Source organism: Cupressus sempervirens, chromosome 10 (genome assembly GCF_028749045.1).
Source record: "Cupressus sempervirens isolate cs-2001-9-10 chromosome 10, ASM2874904v1, whole genome shotgun sequence".
NCBI classification, from domain to species: Eukaryota; Viridiplantae; Streptophyta; class Pinopsida; order Cupressales; family Cupressaceae; genus Cupressus; species Cupressus sempervirens.
In genome coordinates, this window is record NC_143127.1 from 544,433,732 (window position 1) to 544,453,773 (window position 20,042).

A 20,042-nucleotide genomic window follows, 5' to 3' on the forward strand; every position below is an offset into this window, starting at 1 on the left:
ACAAAGACATGGTATGTAGACTAAAAAAATCTTTATATGGCCTAAAGCAAGGAACTAGAACCTAGTATGCAAGGTTGGATGCTTATTTAGAAAAGCTTGGATTTGTTAAAGGTATGGTAGATAGTAACTTGTAATTGAAAGAAGTTGAGAATGGTTTTCTACTAATAGTAATATTTGTTGATGATGTCATTTTTGGAGGTACTAATGAAGCAAGTGATAATTTTCTTGAAGAGATAAAGAATGACTTTGAAATGAGCATGATATGAGAAATAAAGTTCTTCCTATGATTGCAAATTGTACAAAATAGTGATGGTATTTTCATTTCATAAGTTAGGTAACTAAATGAATTGTTGAAAGTTTTGGTTTAGAAAGTTGTAAATCTATTGGTATACCTATGATAACTAGTCACAAGTTATACAACAAAGATGAGACACCTACAATAGTGTAGAAGGAGTATAGATCCATGATTGGAGGTTTGTAGTATTTGAATCACACCAAACTAGATATAGAAAATGTAGTTGGGATTGTAGCTAGATTTCAAGCTGGTCCTAAGGAGTATGATTTTGTAGTAGTAGACAGAATATTTAGATATTTAAAAGGAATATTTGACTATGGAATTTGATATGATAGATGAAGTGCTTTCACTTTATGTAGATTAGGTAGGTAGTATGGATGATAGAAAGAGCATGAATGATGGAGCATTCTTTCTTAGAGGAAGATTGGTTTCTTGGCTAAGAAAGAAGAAATATTGCATTTCTCAAAGTATAGCTAAGGAAGAGTATGTTGTAGCAACAAACAACTATAATCAAGTTATGTGGATGAAGCATATTTTGAAGGATATTAGAATTTAGTTTGAAGAGCCTATTATAATTTACTATGATAACATAAGTATAGTATGTTTAAGAATCATGTATTGTGTTCTAATACTAAGCACATACCTATTAAGTATCATGTGCTAAGAGAGAAAGCATCAATAAAAGAGATCAGAATGGAGTATGTGAGTACTAAAGATCAAATTGTAGATATCTTTATGAAGCCTTTTCCAAAAGATACATTTGAGTACTTAAGAGGCATGCTTAAGGTTATGCCCCTACCTACTTATGAGTAGATGATGTAGATAGTGCATCAATCAAGTGGTACAAAGAGCTATTGTTAGCCTGGACTAAATGTTGATGCTTCTAGTATGGGGGAGTATCTGTAATGGAAAGAGTCATTGAGGACTCTTGGTATTTGGTTTTGAATAGTGTCTTTGGGAACTCAAGATGGTTGAATTCTTGGAGAAACATATTAGCAATTGGTATTTAATAATTAGTTTTAATATTGAATTGATGCATTTGACATTGATGTCAATAAGGGAGAAAATTTGCATGAAAAACAACTCTTATGTATGCAGGAGAGAATAACTCCTATGTATGGGGGAGAGAATATGCATGAAGAAAAAATATCTTTTAGATATATTTAGAAAGATTAATAAAAGGAAGTAGGAATATGCACCTGATGTATTATGAATTTTTTAGTGTAAAATAAATAATTGATGTCTAAGAAGTGAGAGTATGCACCTATTGTATTGAGATTTTTTTAGCATGTGGACAATTGATGCTTGTTAGCAGTAGTAGAAGAACACTATTTGATATTCTTGGAACTTAGATGGTTTTTTATCTATGTTGCCATCAATTCCAAAGGGGAAGATTATTAGCATGAATGTTGATGATACTACTTTGAGGGAGTATCCTAAGAATTAGAGAGTGTTGACATGTTGTATTTATGACTATTTTTCATTGATGTCAACATAGCATGGTTTCTTTAAAGATTGGTTGAGTAACAAAGAAAGATCTTAATGGTATGGAAAATGGTTTGATTGTCTAATGATGCACAGTTATGGACATGTTTAACATAGTGTCTTGATGACACATGGTCAAGTGCATGGAGTCTAAGTCAAAGATGTAAAAAATTTATACCTGATTCATATAGAGAAATTTAGAGACAAGTTATTGGGAAAGTAGTTCATGATATTTGTTTGCTACACTAAATCTAAGATGCAATAAAATGATGTACAATCAGGCAATGATAGAGGATAGTTAGTTGATGACATTAGGAAATTTGCAAGCCCTAGTATCACACTATGAAGTTTTGTATAAATTGTGAGCTGATAGTACTATTGTAATTGTAATTAATTAATTAACTTACCATAATTAATTGGGAAAGCCTAAAGGCAAACTCAAGGAATTATTATGAAGATATGATATAAAGGAAAAATGTTATCCTTTTTTTTATGCATGTGGAAAATATATTTGAAGTGAAAAGTGTGAAAAGGAGTAGAGGGCTTACTAAGTGTGTATAAGCGATCCAATAGATTATTGGAAGTGATTTTTGCGATAAAGTTACAAGATTAGAGGGAGCAGGGGTCCATTTTATAGGAAAAAAGAAGAGGAAGGAAGTATATTTTAGTTATATTATTTTGCAAGGAATAATATAGAGATCATTTGGACACTTCGTTCATTGATCTTGCCCTTGAAGTTATTTGGGTAGTGGGTCTAGTTGTCTTCCACATCTCCTAACAAGGTTGGCACAACTCCTAACAGGGTTGAAATCTCCTAACAGGGACTCATATGTACTGAATGTGTTCATAAAATCCTAATAGGGTCCATCCTCTAATAAGGAATATTTATATTAGTACATCATCTTGTGGGTACCTTCCCCATTGGGGTTTTTCCTAGTTAACATATCTGGTGTTATTATGTATGAGTATCTTGTTGTGGTTTCAGTTTATATTGCTCATATGGTTAACTTTGTTTAAAGTTGATAATTATGATAATAGTTGGATAATTGATACATCCTCCTACCCCCCTCACTCCCTCTCAGTTATATTGGTGGACTATATATTCTAAAACTACAATCCCATATTAAATTCCACATTTGAATTGGCATTTCTTCACCTTTTTTTTCTTGCACATTTAATTTCAAAATTTCATGCCATAAACCTCTTAATTGACCATAATACAAAACCATATAAATGAGAAAAGAATAATGTCTAAAAGTAAGGCTTTCAACATCATTAAAACTAACAAAAGAAGAATGAATATGGTCAAAACCATAGTTAAGATAATCATAGGGCCTATGATCTATAAACTCCTTATTATGAATCACTTACAATTTTATGATTTACTAGGATACATATTTAAAATGAAGATAGATAATGACATTGCTTGTGAACTAAGAAAATAATATTTTGAAATGTGAGAAATCAACTAAGTAGGCAAAAACATGCATTAGAAAGAACAAGAGATAAAGGATTTGATTTTGAAATTCATCAAAATTTGGGTACATCTCCAAATTTGCAAACATGCAAGATCAATGTCATTCTTATGATGCAGAACTCATACATCACACTACAATGACATGAACTTACTAGCAATATGTTCATGCCTAGCTCCTTTGCCACTTACTCTCTCTCTCTCTCTCTCTCTCAATAAGAGTACATGAATTTGTAGAACAAGATTTAGTATGCAAAGAAAATTAACAAATAAAGTAAACATTCACAAACCAAAAACTAAATTCACATATATGCTTAGACAAAGAAAGAAAATAAGAAGTGCAAACCTCACAAGAGAAAACACTCCATGCATTTTGGATTCTGTAGATGTGTCCTTTTGTTGTGGATGTATGCTCAAGATGCTCAAAAGCTACTTCAATGGAGATGGGTAATGGCAAATTGGTAGCTTTGTGAGCTCTCAATTTGGCATTATAAGGGTAAGATTGATGGCTTTGGTTCTCAAAATAGCATGCTAACTTTAGCTCAAAGATTGCTGATGAAATGGCTTGGGATGGGATTCAATTTATAGGCTAAGGGGTAGAGGGATGGAGGGCTTAGATGCAAGGATGGATGAAGGCTTAAGGAGGGCTAGGATGCACTCAAAGGAGAGAACATGGATTGTGCTTGTTTAGCACCAATGGGAAGGTGACACTTGTCACAAGGAGGATGAGTGTGAGAGGGTAGGGTAAAGGGTTGGTTAAAGGTATGATGAGTGGGGTTGAGTATGTAAGAGGGATGTAAGAGGAATGAGTGTGGAAGAGGGAAGAGTGTGGAAGATGGGTGTAAGAGTCATGAGTGGGCTTGTAAGAGTCTTTTATGTTTTGTAAGAGCACTCATGACTTAGTGGTTGGGTTTTTTGAGGGGAGACTTTGGTTTAGATTAGGAAAGTCTTAAAATTGTTTAAGGAATATGACAACATTAGGGGGTGGATTAGGCTTGGGTTTAGGATTAGATTAGGGATGTTAGAGATGTGCAAGTGGATGGCATTAATGAGGGTGGGTGAGTTAGTGGCTAAGCTTGGTTAGTATGGGTGGATGGGGTGGATTAGGCTAAATGGAGGATTAGAGATAGGTTAGGGGTTTTTTAATTTGAGGATTTCATTTATCAAATAGATTTATTTAATAAATGAGGATTTTTGGAATTAGATAGGAGAAAAGGATTTAATTGATAAATAATAGATTATTTGATTTATCAATTAGGACTATAGATGATTAATTAAATTAATCAAATAGGGATGGCAAAGGATTAATTAAATAAGAATTTAATTAATGATGCCTTTAGAGATGGCTAAATTAGATTATCAAAGCAATGTAATCAAATTTAGGTGTCTACAGAATTCAACAGGCATTAAACCATTACAATAATGACTAAAAAGTTGGGAGACTTTTCTCAAAGAATTTTACTAAGTTCTTATCTTATTCATGAGATCACTTAGCTCTCTAATCCTTCACACAATAATTTAACTCCAAAATTCTCCCCAAATATCCTTCTAGGCTAAATTTCCAAAAGTCCCCTTCCATAGTCTAATTGCCTCCTTTTTGTATTACAATTTTACCCAATTTAGTGACTAACCAATTGATTTTATATAATATCCTTATATATCCTATATTACTCTCTTTTCCAAATTAAATCCATTGTATTTTTGGATTTTCTAACATTTAAATGGCTCATATTAATATGAGTAAATTTATGGTTGATGAAGATAGGGGATTTAGCTCCTACATGACCCGTCACCTCATGGTAAATAGAATATTGACCAAATGTAATCTTGAAAATTCCACCAACACTGTTGGTTGAGGACAAAAATAGGATGTTGGTTTTTGTGGGTTCAACTCCCACTAGGGTCATTTTTGTCCTCTAGTGGATTTTCTCTTATCTACAATAAATCATATTACAAAACATAGCCACCACAAAGAGTAACCAAGGAACTATGAATGGTGAAATGGTGGATAAGTTCTTTAAGAAACTAGAGGTTTGTGGTTCAAACCTCACCAACTATCTTCCTTCAACCAACAAAAATACAAAGTGCCACATGGAAAAAGGTTATTTATCTAGCATTGACATGTGTCCCACTTTAATTGGACCATGTTGCATTCCTATATCACTATAGTGATTATATCAAAATGCATTGTCATCATGAGCTTACCACATGCTAATTTTGACTGCCACATCACCATTAAATGTCACATGTCACTATAGGATTGGATGTAGATGTTGACTATGATGTTGATGTCATGACTTGTCCATTCAGTCAACCCTTTCCTTGGGACACTTCAAACAAGCATAACTTCCACATATGATATTTTTTTTCAATGAAATGAACATAATTGTAAACCTATGGACAAGATCTTTAATACTAAACCTATTATTGACCACTTTGGAGATGGTCAAATTTGGACCTTTTTAGTCAACCTATTTGACCAGACCTATCTTGAGAAAATAGACTCCTTTTGACACACATCAAATTGTGTTAGGAAAATTTCATCATGCTCTATACATTGATGCAAATTTTGGGAGATTTTGAGTGGGCTGAATTTTTGAAGTCTTCAAGATCCACCTAGATCAGCCTAGGATCCAACATTTGAATATTAAATGCTAGCACCATTGTTCCAATCTCCATTAGGTCTAGAACTCCCTTTCCTCCCACCTACTCACATGACTAAAATGTCATGTCAAGGTATCTCTTTAACATGTTAATATTAAGTGGAGGTGCATTTATTGTAGTTAATGGTTCCCTAACAACCTTATGAAACATTAGCTTCATAGTTGACTAGAGTACTAACATCCTCAAGGACAATGAGAACATCAAGAAGCTCATTCACTTTGTGGGAAACCAAAACATCTACAATGAGTAGGATCCAGACACTAGCCTTAGGGATAGGACTCTTGATGAAGGAGCCAAGAAATGAACCAGATCAAGCACTAGGAAAAAATATACCCTAACTCCTAATCAGGAGATTAATGAGACAAAGGAGGTGGTAGGCAAGTTGACTGAGATCGAGATCAATGCTACTAAAATGTTGAGAGACATTATTTGAGTGCCTTGGCCTTTTGTGGGTTGCTTTAGTTTTTTGGTTTCTCTCCCTAGATTTTTTCTATTTGTTTCTTTTTTAGGGAGTTGTTCATTCTTTTTGTTCAGGCTCTCTATAGCCTTTTTCATTGCATTGTTTGATTGTACTTTCTTTGTTCAAGTTTTAGGGCCCTTTTGAAGCCTAGTTTACTTAATAAAAAAAATTAGCTTCCATTGCATGTAGGGTTTATCTAACCTGTCATATTCATTTTTCAACTTAGTAAACAATTTTTTTTATGAGACCATCTGTTAACTTGAAAACCTCATTTAAGGATTCAATTGAAATATCTATAAATTTCTCCCCCATATTTTCATAGATACACTTATCATCATCATTATACTTACTAATAATAACCTTCAAAAATTCAAAATTCATGAATATATTAGATACATTCAATTTCCCTAAATTCATCTCCCATGGATGACAAATAAGTGCCTTGTGATTTCTTCTAAGATAGTGATATAGGAAGAGTTCATAACCCCTTGTTCTAGTATAGACATCTCCTATCTCACTATATTTGTCTTCTAATTTGTCTAGAGAAGCAAAGTTACTCCTTCTAGATTTGGGCCTAGCGAAATCCACTAGTTCAATCAATTCCTCATTTAGCTTCCTGGGTCTAATTTATTCTTTTGTGCTTTTTCTTCTCATCTTTATCTTCACTTTCTCAACCTTCATTTTCTGTGCCAAACTAGAACTCTCCATATTTTTCTAAAAATTCTTTCTAAATCAGATCACTACAAATGTAGTGTAGTAATAGAAAATCTTGCAACGCTATGAAATCCTCTAAATTTGGAATGAAGAATGATTATACTTTTGTGCAATGGACCTATGTTTGTGCATTTATTTCCCTACATGAATCAATGCCATATAGATTTTGATTGTTGCAGTACAACACAAAGTGTTAGTGGTCATTTCTCATCACAACTTCCCCACCTCATTAAATATATTCAAATATTTGATTTCTGAAGATTCCAACAAAAAATATATATGCACCTTTGATCGATATGTCTCAATCCCTAAATAGGGATTATTTTCTACTTTTCAATTTTATTATTATAAGAATGGGGATAAACTTATCACTCATCACTAAATGGAAAACCCTTTATCTATGACCATTGATGGGTGATCTTGCTATAGGGTATAGTAGTCAAGAGCTTTAGTCTTTTTTGTAGGTTCTCATACAATTACTATAGTACATAGTAATATGTAAATTCTCATCACTTATCACCATGTTCATATTTATGATTTCTCTATGTGTGATCCATGATCAACTTTGATTTATCACTATAGGAAATATTGATCACTATTGACAATCATATTGCTTTATCATTGCAAAACATAGCAATCAAACAATCTCATCACTGATCACTAATCACTATAACGAAAACCTTATTTCTTTGGTTCCTGATGAATGCTAAAGGTCATATTGTTATATCCATGTTTATTGCTCATCACTATATTGACAATGTGGTCTCTTTGCATAGTGATAGAATTGATTTATATATGTTGTAGTGATATCTCATCCAGCTTTAGAAAATGACCCTACTTCCATCAGTATAGCATACAACAATACTTGATGCTTCATTGTTGTGGCTATAGAAATATATGAAAAAATTACATATCTCACAAAATTTCAAGAAAATAAATACTAATATCCATTAACAGGGATTTCCATGCGAAGAGTAAGTACTAGGAATTCATTTTGGGATAGAATACTTTTGTTTAGATGGTATATTATGATTCCCTACCAAAACAAAGAAATTCAGTAAGTGATTCTTTTATTTGATCACAATCATACAATCAATTTAGGCTATGAATACAATCCTTGAAATGGTACATTATTTGCAACATGAAAATAAATAAATTAGATCAACTATAATCAAGGAGAATAAAAGGTTAAAAATATTTATAAAATATTGAACTCCACTAGTGGTTCTAGTTGGGGACATGTACCCCTTGTGGGTGTAGTGAAAATTCAATTATCTCTAGAGGAAGCAGACTAATAGTTAGATCAAGAATGGAAGAAAAAAAAAATTTACAAAAAAGGAAAAAAGGTTTAGGAGTATACCTAATTTTTTGTTTTGAAAGAAGAAACTTTTCAACTACTGATCATGAGTAGATAACTCTTGATCACATCGATCAATACCCTACAACTAATAAGATTCCTCACCATTCTTACTAGTGATAACATATGGCCCAAGCCACAAAGATTAAAATTGTCCATGATTCCCCTTGTTTTGGTCCTTTGCATTCCACTTTAAAACCCAATCTCCTTCCTAAAACTTTTTGCATTTTTCTCTTTTGTCATGTAATGCTTTTACCTTCAGCTACTACCTCATGTCTTGTTCATGAGCTACCCTCATATTTTCTTCAAGCTCAACTAATGCATTCAATGTGTCATCTAATTAATCTAACTCCTCTGAACCACCTTCATTAATGAAATTATAAATAGGCAATAAATTATGTATTGGCATTCTTTATTTTTCTCCATATACTAACTCAAACGGAGAAAAACTTGTGAACCTCTTAATTGTTATTCTGCCTACTCATATACCCAAATTCAACTTAGAACCCCATGTCTTTTTATTCTCATCCAAAAGTCTCTTTCTAATTTTACAATTAATTTTATTGTTGGGTTTTTCCTGCCCATTCCCTTGTAGATGGTAAGGGGCAGAGTAAGATATAGTGATACTATAAGTTTAACAAAATTGAACAACTTCTTTTGCTCTAAAGCACATAGAGAATTATCAAGAATAATCTTGTTAGTACTCCAAATATAAAAATAATATTTTCCATAAAAAATTTCATAACTGTGTTATGAGTGGATTGTCTTACTGAAATGGCTTTAACCCATTTTGAAAAGTAATTTGTTGCAACTAAGATCCATCTATGTCCTCCACTTGATTTTTTTTGTAATTTTTCCTATGAAGTCAATTCCCCACATTTGAAATGGTTCCTATGATTACATAGGTATCATGGGTAAAAAAAAATTCAATTTTAATTTACTAGAGAATTTTTGACATTCCTCACATTTTGTGACAAAATCATAACTGTACTTAAAAATTGTTAACCAAAAATATGTAGCTGTTAGAATTTTATGTGCAATAATTTTAGGAAAGAAATGACCTCCACATACTCCCCTATGCATCTCTAAAAATATTCTTTTCAACTAATATGGATCCAAACAAAAGAGTAATATACCATCTCTATTTTTCTAGAAAAGATCACCCTTAATAAGAATGTATTTTTCATTCTATAACTTTATAGTTCTTTTCTAATTGTCTATCTTTCCTTCTTTGAAACTCATATTTTTTAGGAAGAAAAAATAATAGTATACCACAAAAATATTTCAATTCTTACTTCATAATTACCTTCATCTATTTGATTCACTTGGTCAACTTCCAAGTTTTATTCTATCATTAACTTAGCCAATCCTTGTCCTTTAACCAGTTTGGCAATTTCTATATCTATATTGAATTCTTGCACCTAATTAATCCATCTGCACCTCTTACATATGACCTTTGATTGCCTAAAAATATCCTTCACAACAACATTAGGAACATATGCTACTATTTGTACACCTACCAAGTATGGTCTAAAAGATTTCATTTCATTCACTAGGGCATAAGCCTATTTTTTAGTAATATCATAGTTTAACTCAAATGCTTGAAATTTTTTACTAAAAACCACAATCAATTTTTCATTACCATCTTCATTCTTCTATAAAGGACTTTTTCTAGAGTATAAATTGATGCAAAAGAAAATAATTAAAAAGGCTTAGAGAAATTAGTAGATTTCAGCATAGGAGCCTCTTTAATAGCCTTTTTGATATCTCCAAATGCCTTCAATGCCTCATCATTCCAAGAAATTTTTGCATTCTTTTTAATCATTTTAGAAATAGGCTTTACCAATTCTAAAACAAATTAAACAAACCTTCTCACAAAGTTAACTTGTCCAAAGAATGATTGAATTGCTTTTATAGTTTTGACAACGTGTATCTTATCTATGGAAGCAACTCACTTTAGGAAAATCCTTACCCCTTCCTTGGATATAATATAACCAAGAAACTTTCCTTTTGTAATAGAAAAATGACACTTCTTAGGGTTCAAAGACACTCCATAATCCAAAGATCTTTTAAATATTTTTCCCAAATGTTTAGAATGATCCTCTTCTTTCTTAGAGAAAGCCATGAGATCATCCTGATATACTAGAATAGTAAAATGAATTAATCCATCAAAAGCTACATCCATAGCTCTTTGGAAAGTAGCCCCTACATTTATTAACCCAAAAGGCATTCTTGCATACACATAAGTTCCCCATGGTGTAGTAAATGTTATTTTTTATTGTTCCTCCTCTTTCACCGTGACTAGATTATACCATGAGAATCTATCCATCATGGATAAAAATTAATTCATGCAACCTCTTGTAATAATGCTTCCATGTTAAGCAAGGCATCATTATCTTTGAGAGATTAAATGTTTACATTTCATAAATCGAAACATAATCTAATATCCCCATTATTTTTCCTCACTGGGACCAAATTAAAACCCCATGTTGAGTGTCTAATTAGTTTGATAATTCAAGTATCAATAATCTTGAATAACTCTTCTTCTATTTTAGGAGTGAGAGTAGGGTTTATAGGTCCTTGTCTTTACCTAAAAGGTTTAACATTATGTTTCAATGACACTTCATTCTGGAATAAGTCTTCCCTATAAGCTTTGAGGTCATCATATGACCATGCAAATAGATTTCTATATTTCCAAAAAAAAAAAAATCTTGTCTAATTTTAAAGGTCAACTTCTTCCCTATAAACACTTCTTTAGGAGCACCTTCAGTCTCTAGATTTATCCTTTCAACATCCTTTTCATCTTTAATAGTAATCTTATCCCTTGGCATTTTTGTTAAAAAATACTATTTCTAATGCTATGAATGCCTTAGATTTTTTATTTTTTTTTGTATTTAACTAAATGACTCTTTTTCCAAATAAGATTTCTTTCCCATCAACCTCCTCCACAAGATTATTAAGGTCTATAATTTTACCTTCATACCTCCCTTCACATGATAGTAAATTGATAATGTCTTGATCATCTGTAAAAGCTTGCCAATTATGCACATTATCAGGAACTGATAGCCCTTTTCTTTTTTTTTTCCTATTTGTGTGATATCTACATAAGAAATACTACCTTTCTTGATTTCCAAATTAGCCAAAAAATCTACAAGCACATTTTTCATATATGTCTATCTAAATTATGTTAAATGCATCAAATAGTTCAATGGTACCCATTATTCATTCTTATATTGTTTCATCTTAGTCATTTTTGTAGCAAATTTATTTCTAACTTGAGCAACAATTAGATCAAAATCACCAAAATTATTTAAAATTTGAATACATTGTTTATTTTCTATCCTTAATCTTAACAACAAGGCCTCATATTCATCTATGTTATTAGTACACTCAAAAGATAATAAGAATGAATATTTGAAATTTTTACCCTTTGGAGAGACAAATACTATACCTGCACCATTACCTTCTTTGGAACATGAGCCATCAAAATTCATCCTCCATACTTTATCATGATTTATGGAAACACATTCACTAATGGGATCAACTTTTTGTAAGGCTTCCTTAGTGATAATTACTTGAAAATTATCTATATCTATATCATTTGATCTAGATTGATGTCTTCTATCAAAAATGTTGACCTGATTTCTCTATCTATCTTGATATCCCTACCATTTACTAGAATAGCTGCATAAGATAAATCTAATTAAATATTGACTCGTACCAAATTAGACCATTATCTAGAAAAAATCATACCATACATAGCAAGAACCTCCACTACTATAATATCAATTTTATAAACCATTTCAAGAAAAGAAGGAAATCTAAAATCAATATCCTTTATAACCCCCACAATAGGGACATATCTATCATCCATGGCATAACATTTACCATAAGGAATATCAACATCTAGATTTAAACTTTTCATCACATCAATAGACACAATATTTATAGCTACTCTTGAATCAATCATGAAATTCTTTACCAATTTATCATTTATGAGTAGAGTTAGATATAATGGATTGACTTTATTAGGATCCTTATTAACAACAACTCCTAGATATATTTTAGGTATCTTTTGAGCATCTTTTTTTTCTTCTTTATGACTTTCTACTACATATATCAATTTTAAAGCCCCTTTCCTATAATGTGGGAATTTCATAATTTATGTTAGGGGAACATTGATTTTAAATGAGATAAAGCTTGAGCAATGAAGGAATTATAGTCATGAGAATTCTTACTATAGGGATGCTTGTCATTTGTTGTCTTTGTAATTTTTTTCTTCTCCTGTTTATTAATATTTTGGTCCTTACCTTTGATTTGTTTAGATCCCATCTTGCCAAACATCCCTTCTCTTTTTCTCTACTCTTCATTGACATCCTGGTTCCTCAACTTATAATTGATTCTTTCTTGTTCAATTGCTATAATAGTATAAGTTTCTTTCTCTTCCTCTAATAATTTTCTGATTCATGGGAGTTCTTTATCATCTGAAAAAACCTCTTGATTCATTTGATACCTTCCATCCATATAATTTTTTGTGTAGTCATCCTTTGATGATTCCTTACCCAAACATGGTCCACTTGATACTACATTACATCTAGGTTTTTAATCATTGTCATTAGCTTTCTCATCCCCAAATTTTTGATTGATTATACATTGATGCAGGAGCATCCAGAGGTATAAGGGCAATCCTGTGTCACCAAAAAAAAATGTACTTAGACTTAGTTTCTATTTCATGTCTTTACATTTTTGGATACCCATTTGGCTCAAATAAAGGTTCCAACTCTCATAGTTCAACTATCAGTGCATTTGAAAATCCCAAAAAAATAGGAGCATGTATTTGGGCGATCATTTCGGTAAACTAGCAGGTGTAAATTGGCTAGATGAATGTAATTATTATTTAGAGCATTCCAGAAAAAGAATCAAGTCAATAGGCCCCACGGTTTGAAAGTTATTGCAATTTTTTGGGTTTTGGAGACCTCCTAAGAATGCTTCAAAGTCAAGTTTGGGGCATTAAATGACCTCAAAAAGGGCCAAAAAATAGGGGACGAGCAAAGCTGGTCCATAGGGCTATAGAGCACTTGGAGACCTTTCCGAAAATGTAAACAGTTCGTCAATCAAAGCTATGGTTCAAAAGTTATGAATTCTTCTAGATTTGCACTGACTTCTAACACAGCTTCCGGAACCTTCTATTCCGTCGGTGGATGCCTACTAGCACTTTCTAGAATGTACTCCTAGTCCTTAACCCTTCGAGGTCTATTTAAGGAGATTTCTGGCATTGTAAAAGGCAGTTCGGGGTGGAGTTTGAGAGGAGGTGCCATAAGGAGAAATATTCTCCAAATTTATGCTATTGTAAGCCCTTAGGGCATGTTTTGAAGTTTATTTTCTCTGCACTGTTCGTACTAGCCTATTTTCTCAGTTAATATAATTTCCCTTTTCTATTGTGTCCATTCTGTTGTTGGTTCGTGTCCCCATCATACATTGATCTACCATGTGAGGCTATAGGAAAACATCACACCAAGGCTTATTATTAGCAAAATTATTTGTTCTTTTGAGAAGGTCTAGAGTCTCCTTGGTGTCGACTATTTTCCATCTTTCACATTGGTATTATAGGGAATATCTTATAGCCTATATCTGTCTTTTTGATAAAAGAGTGGTTATTTCTTTTGGGGGGGAAATTATTTCTTCCACTTCCTATTTTCATCTCTTTCATCATGTCCATAATCTTATCAATCTTTTCTTCTTCATTGTTCTATTTAGGAGCCTTAGGATTAAACAAATAGGATCATCCCTTTTCAATCCTTTGCCTATTTCCTTTCTAATGTTTTGAAAAGATAAAGCAATCTTGAAAGCTTGTTGTAGGGTGGTAGGCTTTTCCTTCCTAATCTCATAGTTCATCTTATGATCTAAATAATCTATATAAATCCATAAGAAATATGTTGAGTTCCCTAATGTCTCTTGGCACCTTATTTAACACCTTATTGAATCTCATATCAAATTCGAGTATGGTTTCATTGTAATTTTTCTTGATACTAGTTAATTCATTGGAAGTAAAAGAAGGATAATTATGATCACCAAAATTCTCAATGAGTTGACCAAAACATTCCTACAAACTTCCCCAAGATCCATCATGTAAAATTCTTTACCATTCTACTACATCTTTAGTGAAGGATTGGACAAAGAACTTCATTAGGACATCCTCGCAGGCTTCACTCATTTCCTCAATTACTACCTTTAAATTTATACAATGAGTTTCTCCTAATTTAGCTCCATTCCTAGAGTGCTTTGGGATTGCATTTCTTAAATCATTTGACAGTGGATTTTAAAATCCATATATACCATAAAAGTCTAATTTTCTATACCTCTCTAAAGGCAAAGGATCCCTAACATTCTAATTAAATCTATTATTTTGATTTCTATTATTTCTTTGCATATTTTGATTATTGTTCATATTCATTCCTCTAGATTGTCTATTATTTTTTTCATTATTATTATTACCCAAAAATGCATTTTTATTTCCTATTAATTGTGATTTTATTCATTATTATTATAGCATGCATTGTTTTTGTTTTAATTATTAGTAGGCTTCCTTAAATCTCTATCAATATCTCTTCTTCTTTTAGCCATCTGTGGATATTGTATATGATTTTCTACTCTATTATCTACATTGTTTTATGTTCTTTATCTAGGTTGATTATCAAGAAATCTATGAACAACATTCCTACCTATTCTAAGTCTTTCTTCTTCTTTGTCTAGTCTAGTTCTCTCTGGTAATGGTGTAAGACATTGATCCTTAGTTATTCCAATCAACTCTAGGACCTCACTAGGCTACCTTTTCAAAGCTCTTGTAGCTCTCTTAATCCTCATAAACTTTGCAAATTCTTTGATCATATTTCATCCTCTAAGATCATTTAATTATTTATAATTTTAATTCAAGGGAAATTGTGTTTGATCATTTATATTTAAGAATTGAAGGTGAATTCTGGAGAAGTTTCTATAAGAGAAAAGAGAAAATGAAAAGGTGGACCAATTTATTGTATGTGTTGAATCTAATCAGAACCCTAAGATCTATGGTGATGTTTAAGAAAAAAAGATCATAATTACCTATTTAAGGAGGTACAAGGGCTAGACATAGAGAGGTTATTAGAGCTAGTGGAGACCTTAACAAGGTTGAAGAAAGTTGATTTTTTGGATTCACTAGTAAATCGGGCTTCCATTTTTTACCAAACTTTTTGACAATGGGCCAATTTGACTTGTTAACTTCTCTTTTTTTTTTTTAACATGATCCTAATAAGGTCAAAATTTTGACCAAACTTAAGTTTTTTGTCAAAATTTTGATGACAGTCAAGATATAAATAAAAAAAGTAAAGTAAAGTAAACATGTCATTTTGTATCTAGTAGATTGCACAAGTGTGTATATAGGAGGGTTTTTGTCTATTGTCTTTAGGAAAAGGAAAGTGTAGGTAAGAGATTAAACCCACACCATTTTTTGTAGATGGAAGGAAAAATGAAAGTCATTAAATTTTGATTGATTATGTTATAACACATTTTCAAGTGCATGAGACTTTCCTATAGCTTTTACCTTTCAGTGTCATCTCTCCTCTTCACTATCAGATTTATCTCCATTTTCCTTGTCTACATTTTAGGCTTTAGCTTCTAATTCATCACATGTTTTACCTTCCTCCTCTTTAGAATCTTCTTCTTCTTCTTTATCCTTATCTAAATCCACAAGAGATTCATCTTCTAAACCCTCCTCATCTTATTTTGATTCTTCTTCTATATTAGAGTGCTTATATCCTTGATCTAACTCTTTTGAATTTTCAAAATTAGATTGACTAGCTTCCATAATCCTAATTCTCATGCACCATGTTCAATAAATTTATCTGGATCATCTATGATAGTCTTCAGAATTGGCTACCAATTCAAGTTCATTCTTCTTTTATAATACTTTATGTCCATGGAGTTCAGACATTCTTTGATGCCATATAGAGAAGATTATGGAATGGTGTCAATGTGGAGTACATCCCTCTTGAAGTCTTTGAAAATAATTTCCATATCAAATTCCTTTTTCCCAAGTCCTACTTTCTCAAGGTTAACAATCTCAATAACACTAATGCTTATTACTAAGAAAGGTAGTTCAATCAACTCTACCAAATAGTTTGTAGTGAGAATAATAAAAGCAAAGGATTTGACAAGAACTCCATGAAATCATAACTCTCTAAATGGTATATCAAACTCTAATTAAAAATCCTTTAGATGAGGTTTCTCCCATAGTTCTATTACTTGCTTAACAAACCCTTGAAACTCTACATTTATTTTATTTTTCATGTCCCTTTTTTGCTGCTCTTCCTTAATTTCATTGCTACATACATTGACCATCTTGCCCCTCCTAAAGTTTGGACCATATCCATTACCTCTACATAAAACTTTATGTATTTGGTCTTCTTAGTTCCCACCATAATATGGTTATGAAAGTGAAAATGAAGCAATTTAATCATCTCCTTCTTTGCTAGATAAAAAATGTGTGTTTAACAATTTAATACAAAGGTATCAATTTTCTCTATGGTTAATGTATTAGTTCTCATCTATAAAAAGTTGCTACAAAGATAGTAGTCATGAATTTTCACTACAGTGTCTCATATCACCATATCAAGGTATATGATTAGAGATATCAAACTTATCTACCTCAATATACATTAATCCAATATTGTACTATTTAACTCTCTAAATTGGGGGTTGGAAAATCTTTATGTAATTGCTCCACCATAGGAAATTGTAGACAACTAGGCTATGAAGAGGGTTCAATGCTTGGAATTGTTACTCCCTTATTTGATGTAATATTCTTCTTTTTTTTCTTTATGTGCCTTCTCATTTCTGCCATTAGTTTCATTTACAAAAGTCTTATTAATATTTTCACAGTTTCTCAAATTAATACTACTATTCCTTCTTGCATTAAAGTTATTCTTTCTAACATTAGGAATTATTATATTGCTCACAAATCCATGAAGTCTACAATATCTAGTTTTATGCCCTAGATTATTACACTTGTAACATGTAAAAATTAAAATTCCATACCTTGGTCCATTCTTATTTACATTTGATCTATAATCTCTAGAAATGTGTCCAAAATTATTTGATTTGAAACATGTAACTCCACTAAATAATATATTGTTATTCCTAATAGGTCTTGTGACATAAGCTAAGTGTGAAGTGTAGTGTAAAGTAGTGTAAAGTTTAGTGTGTTAGCTACTAGAAGAAGTGAGCCAAAAGTGACCATAGATATTGAAGTGGTGCAACATATGTATACTAATGATATATTTTCATTGAATTATTTTTTAAATTATATAATGGAATCAATCTCATGTTGTGAATATTATTGTATGTTAGTTATCTCTTCGGTTGGGAATTTCATGGAACCAATTTATTTTCAATAAAAATAATTTGATTCACTCCATCAATAGGTTCACCTCTTGAGTGAGAAAAAAAAGGGAAAGGATGTACATATTTTTGAGAAAATAGTCCATTAAAAATCCAAATCCAAAATCAATTTGAACTCCCCTAAATTGTCTCATAATCCTCATAAGATGGATCTTTGAGTTAAACCCTTAAGCTTCTAGTCCAAAAGCATTGAATCAAAAACACTAAATTATTCTAGATAAATCTCCTCTAAGTGGTATCTCAATCTGGATAATGGTGATAATTCTTAATCACAATTTCATTAACACTTTGAGAAACCATCTATATTTGATCTCTTAAAAAAACCTCAAACCCTTCTCCAAAATATTACCTTCATAAAACATGTATCCATCATATTTTTCAACATCAACATAGAAGGAAAGATATAAAAATAAACAAAAAATTTCAAAAAATATTCTCCTAAGAACATCAACTTAGAGAAAGAAGTTAACTTGTACTTGTAAAAATCCTTCATCCCTTGATGCCATAGATCTCCAAAATTGATAATCATTAACTCTTAATATAAAAAAAAGTAGTACTAGAGGGATAATGAATATAGTAAACACATTATCAATCACTACATCTATAAGGCCATATTCAAAAGCTTCCTTTAGACACATGAAATTATTCCAATCCATACACAAAAATTTTCAAGATTTCTCTTGACAAAGAGAATATTCATACAATGTTTTAAGCCTCTCCTATCTAGCTTGGCAATTTTCCTTCATCAATTAGATAAATAAATGAGGCATATTTTTCGATAAATTTCCATTGAGCTACCTATAATTATTTTCCTCAATAGCCTAATTCCCACAATAAATTTTATTTCATTTCTCTTACTTTGAAAAAAACTAGCTATAATTAGGATTTCTCCATCCACATAATTTATACCATAACTTGAAATACCAACAACATACTTAACTTTGTCTAACATTCAAAAATATGTTAAAAACATGCAACCAAAAAATTTTATGGTTTGGAAGTGACTAATTGAATGTGAAATATAATTCACAATATATAAATATATAAAGATGCTATGTGTAATTCACTTTAGAAAAATGATTATGTAATTAAAAACTAGCACATGATTTGCAAACTAATATTTATTTAGTCCAATGTTTCAAAAAAAAAATTGATGCATTGAAGAAAAACAATATTATATTAATATATTGAAGTCTTTCTTACTATAGATGCAACTATGTACTCTAATCAATAGAGAGTGGAAACTTGTTTTATTCAAGTCGCTATGGAAATGGATGCACAAATAGATTGAACACAAATACTTCATTTAGACACCCTCTCATACTATTCAAGAATGGTATTTTTATTTCCCTCAATTCACATTATTTTTATGATCATCTTTTATATTCACCAAAATATAAAAATTATGATTGGTGTATTAATCTATCTCAAAAGTGCAGGAATTAGGAAAGTTCAATGATCTCCTTTATAGGATATACACTATGAATTTGAGAATACCTTTGCTATTCTACATTGAGCCTTCCATATTTGATATATCTCTATTTACTCTTTGCTCCTTTCTTCCTCTCCAACATTGCAATTCTACACCTTACCTTCATGCACCCTTCTACATGGAAGAAAGGCCAACTTCCATAGTTCACTATGCTTTAGCCTTCCACATATTTATGTATAGATTGTATTGCTAGAAGCCTAAATGAATCCTTCACCATTAAGACATATTTATTCTAACATATATGGAGAGAAGACCTAGTTTCTTTCTTCCTCTCCTACTTTTCAATTCTTTCTTCCTTTCTTTCTTAGTAAATCTATTTTGCACAAATCATGTGATCATTTTATTCTAAGTTAAAATCCTCCAAGATTCATACTAGAGATGCAAGAAGGAATGTAAAGCTAAAGTGTTGGCATTAAGCCCTTTAGGACTTTTTGAAATGGTAAATGTAGTGCATTATTGTAAACATATGAAACTAACTTCACTAATACTCATATAGAATTACGGACCATCATACACCACAAAAAATAAAAACTTATTCAATTAGGATTCAACAATGAATATATATTTCATCTCTTGTTGCACCCTTGTGATCTATGTCTCTATAGTGATTTTTTTTAATGAAATATTCTCTTATTATATATATATATTTATATTGTATATATTTAT

The 20,042-nt window shown here is 31.4% G+C and overlaps 1 pseudogene; it reads right to left on the reverse strand.

Moving 5' to 3' along the window:
• Positions 1 to 16,037: 16,037 nt before the first annotated feature.
• Positions 16,038 to 17,531, reverse strand: LOC149535047 (FACT complex subunit SPT16-like; annotated as a pseudogene).
• Positions 17,532 to 20,042: the final 2,511 nt, after the last annotated feature.